Source organism: Oncorhynchus mykiss, chromosome 9 (assembly GCF_013265735.2).
Source record: "Oncorhynchus mykiss isolate Arlee chromosome 9, USDA_OmykA_1.1, whole genome shotgun sequence".
NCBI classification, from domain to species: Eukaryota; Metazoa; Chordata; class Actinopteri; order Salmoniformes; family Salmonidae; genus Oncorhynchus; species Oncorhynchus mykiss.
The window spans coordinates 17889455-17894419 of NC_048573.1; positions in this window are offsets into that span (position 1 = coordinate 17889455).

A 4965-nucleotide genomic window follows, 5' to 3' on the forward strand; every position below is an offset into this window, starting at 1 on the left:
TGGATACAGGCACACACACACACATACAGTGGGGAGAACAAGTATTTGATACACTGCCGATTTTGCAGGTTTTCCTACTTACAAAGCATGTAGAGGTCTGTCATTTGTATCATAGGTACACTTCAACTGTGAGAGACGGAATCTGAAACAAAAATCCAGAAAATCACATTGTGTGATTTTTAAGTAATTAATTTGCATTTTATTGCATGACATAAGTATTTGATACATCAGAAAAGCAGAACCTAATATTTGGTACAGAAACCTTTGTTTGCAATTACAGAGATCATATGTTTCCTGTAGTTCTTGACCAGGTTTGCACACACGGCAGCAGGGATTTTGGCCCACTCCTCCATACAGACCTTCTCCAGATCCTTCAGGTTTTGGGGCTGTCGCTGGGCAATACGGATTTTCAGCTCCCTCCAAAGATTTTCTATTGGGTTCAAGTCTGGAGACTGGCTAGGCCACTCCAGGACCTTGAGATGCTTCTTACGGAGCCACTCCTTAGTTGCCCTGGCTGTGTGTTTCGGGTCGTTGTCATGCTGGAAGACCCAGCCACAACTCATCTTCAATACTCTTACTGAGGGAGGTTGTTGGCCAAGATCTCGCGATACATGGCCCCATCCATCCTCCCCTCAATACGGTGCAGTCATCCTGTCCCCTTTTCAGAAAAGCATCCCCAAAGAATGATGTTTCCACCTCCATGCTTCACGGTTGGAATTGTGTTCTTGGGGTTGTACTCATTCTTCTTCTTCCTCCAAACACGGCGAGTGGAGTTTAGACCAAAAAGCTCTATTTTTGTCTCATCAGACCAGATGACCTTCTCCCATTCATCCTCTGGATCATCCAGATGGTCATTGGCAAACTTCAGACGGGCCTGGACATGCGCTGGCTTGAGCAGGGGGACCATGCGTGCGCTGCAGGATTTTAATCCATGACGGCGTAGTGTGTTACTAATGGTTTTCTTTGAGACTGTGGTCCCAGCTCTCTTCAGGTCATTGACCAGGTCCTGCCCTGTAGTTCTGGGCTGATCCCTCACCTTCCTCATGATCATTGATGCCCCACAAGGTGAGATCTTGCATGGAGCCCCAGACCGAGGGTGATTGACCGTCATCTTGAACTTCTTCCATTTTCTAATAATTGCGGCAACAGTTTTTGCCTTCTCACCAAGCTGCTTACCTATTGTCCTGTAGCCCATCCCAGCCTTGTGCAGTTCTACAACTTTATCCCTGATGTCCTTGCACAGCGTGTCTCTGGTCTTGGCCAATGTGGAGAGGTTGGAGTCTTTTTGATTGAGTGTGTGGACAGGTGTCTTTTATACAGGTAACGAGTTCAAACAGGTGCAGTTAATACAGGTAATGAGTGGAGAACAGGAGGGCTTCCTAAAGAAAAACTAACAGGTCTGTGAGAGCCGGAATTCTTACTGGTTGGTAGGTGATCAAATACTTATGTCATGCAATAAAATGCAAATGAATTACTTAAAAATCATACTATGTGATTTTCTGGATTTTTGTTTTAGATTCTGTCTCTCACAGTTGAAGTGTACCTATGATAAAAAATTACAGACCTCTACATGCTTTGTAAGTAGGACAACCTGCAAAATCGACAGTGTATCAAATACTTGTTCTCCCCACTGTACATACACACTGTAAAACCATGAAAAATGTTGGAGGGGATTTAGTCATTTGAAATTGATGTGACTTTCTTTGCCTTTTTTTTGGATCAGTGTGCTGTTGTTGTTGCTCGACTGTGTTGAGTTCATTTCCGTTAACTCTCTGAGTGAAAAATAAGTGGAAGGGGCATATTGTCATATTTCCCAGCATGCTTTGTTGCAGATAGATTTTTTTGAAATAGTTTGTTTTATTGTCAATGTTTTCTCTTGCACATTGATCTTATAATATACAAAGATAAATACCTTACATTTCAATCTTTAAGGGGTTTGACTTATTGGACCCATTATTGAGATGGTTGCTGCAGTTGACTTTTCAGTCATTTAGCAAGCACTCTTATCCAGAGCAACTTACAGTAGTGAGTGCATAGATGTTCATATTTGTTGGTACTGGTCCACCATGGGAATCAAACCCACAACCCTGGCATTGCAAGTGCCATACTCTCCCAACTGAGACAGTTTAGATAGCAGTCATTCTGAGTGCAGGTTGTGGGTGATAAAATATTCAAATTCTTGGATATCCTCCCTCGGGCTGGATTCCGATAGGAATTGCTAATCACTTCACAAACCAGCGTATTGTGACTTGCAGGTCTGAAGGGGCTCACGAGCAGAAGCGGTGCATGGGGAAAATCACTGGAGAAGCCAAGCCAGAAAAAAAGCTATATTACAACATATGTGTTGTGATATTTGCATTGTTTGCTCTATAACCAGTTCATATGCATTGCCACCGTGATATATAGGCCTAAGGCCGAGACAATAAGAAGACACAGTGGAAGAATAAATTCAACCACACCTTTGTTTCATCACAAAACCATAGAGCAACCTCTGTCTGGTGGAGTCCACAAAGCATATTGCATGTAAAAAACAGTTACATGACCTACAGCATGGTCAACCAAGTTGTTTCTGACATTGTTGGACTACTAAACAACTATTGATTTAGAACCACAGAGAGTTACCGCAAGATGCAAAGAAAACATGAGCTGCCTCCACTATTCCAGCACCACTTCAACATCACCACTTCAACATCATCAAATCACATACGCTTCGTCTAATACAGTGACAAATCAAAATCTACATTTCTAAATATAGCTAAATATCATGTGGCTGTCCATGGTACTGATTTCTGTGTGTCTTGCGTAAGTAGAATAACATGTTGACTCAGCCGACTTGTAGAGAAACGCCAATGCCATCCTCCTCGTTCATGTTACCTAAACGGTCTATGACTCTGTCATACAGTACACACTTTTAGTTTTTGTTGTCCTTGGCTACCTGGCTAAAATACTTGCTCCCTGGCCTAACTTCCTTTGATGGGCAATGATTAGCCAGCTAACATTAGCTTACTACATCTAGCTACATATTGTGATTAGCCAATTAACATTAGCCTACTACATCTAGCTACATATTGAACTTCCATCCTCTCAAGCCAGAGACAATATCAATGAATTTGTGGTTGGATCAGAATCACCGTTCTAATCATTGGCCAGTATGGAGAATTAAGTTATTTAGGAAAGGGACAATTTTAGCTATCTAGCCACCGGAGGACAACCACATAACGAGATGCAACAATTTACATTTCTTTCTGTCAATGACGTTGGGCTTTTGATGTGATGTGATTGGTTTGAAGCCAAATCCAACCTGGCTTCCCATTAATTTTTTTTTTGGGTGGGCCAGGACCATTCACAGTTGAGCTCACTCAGTTTATCTCAACGCTGATTGGCTATTATTGTATAAAAAAATATACCAAGGGAGGCCAATTGCTTGCTGGCTTCCCTTGCATTTAATGCTACGGGCGGGTACAATATCATACTCTTTTTGACCATCAGACAGCATCAGATCGATGGGCTTCACATACAGAGGCAGAGGGGTGCTGTTTCCCTCACTCTGATGTTTTCTCCGATGAGATACAATCAGCCTTTTGCGAATTGAAGGAAAATTATGAAACACAGAGAGGGTCAGTTTTTTGGGCAAGCCTGGATTCCCTTGGCATACATGAATACACCTCACTGCTCAATGAGCCAGGATTTTCAGACCACCATTTCAAGGATAACGCGGCAATAACTAAAGGCCGCATGAAATGTATCAAATGTGGTCATAAACGGTTTACTTTTAATTGAAGCAGTGTTTAGTGCTTAAAACCTAATACCTTGTGCTGAATAAACATGTTCATGTGTTTAAAATGTGTTACAGCGAAACATGTTTTGGTGTTTGCAATCTACCGAAAAGTGTTGAGTTACGTGTTCAGAACCTAAACACTTGTTTTTACAGTGCACTGGTAAATCGACAGCGGACACATAACTGTAGTGAAATCAGTACTGAATACAGAGTGACACAATCGCCCTTCTAAAACTCCTCTCAACGACTGACCTCGTTCTCTCCCCATTGTTGGTCTCTCTCTTTCTCTGCAGATAAAAACCAGGTGTCACATAGCCTTTCGCTATCCTTCTCCTCAGGGCTGAGAGAAAGGGAGAAGAGATCAACTCTACTCTCAACTCTACTGCAACACGCCTGAGGGAAGGACCCTGACACGCACGCACGCACGCACACACGCACACGCGCACACACACACACACACACACTTTTTCTCTCGTGTCTGAAACAGCTGGATAGAGACATCTGTCATGCTTGTCACACACACAAGCACACACACACAATGCAGGCACAAACACATAGATGCAGTTTAACGGACAAACACACTCATCCTTCATTCTCATCTGTAAAATGGTAGGACAGAGGTGTCATCTGTCAGTAGCGCCTGTGAACTGAACAATCCCCCCCCCCCCCCCCCCCCCCCCCACGCCTACAAACACGAACGCATACGCACACACACGCACCGGGCCCTATTTGCAAACACGCCAATTACCTGTTAACAGCACGGGGGCCTCAGGAAATTACAGTCTCATTACCATAAATGTTATTATGTTAACCTGCATGTCAGGGTTACAGCTTTATACAGTGTGTGTGTGTCAGGGATAGGCTACACCCTGGAACAACATGGGCTGGAGCCATTAAAGGACAGACCACCTACTACTGCAAGAACACAACATACACTTTGATAATGACTGGATGTTTCTGTGTCAGGTCACATGTCAGGAAGGAACTCAAGAGGCCTCAATAATAACAACCACAAACTGCTTGACTCTAGGTTAGATTGGATGTTGTTTACTATCTGTTGTAGCTTTACTCTGGGTTAGATTGGATGTTGTTTACTATCTGTTGTAGCTTTACTCTGGGTTAGATTGGATGGTGTTTACTATCTGTTGTAGCTTTACTCTGGGTTAGATTGGATGGTGTTTTACTAT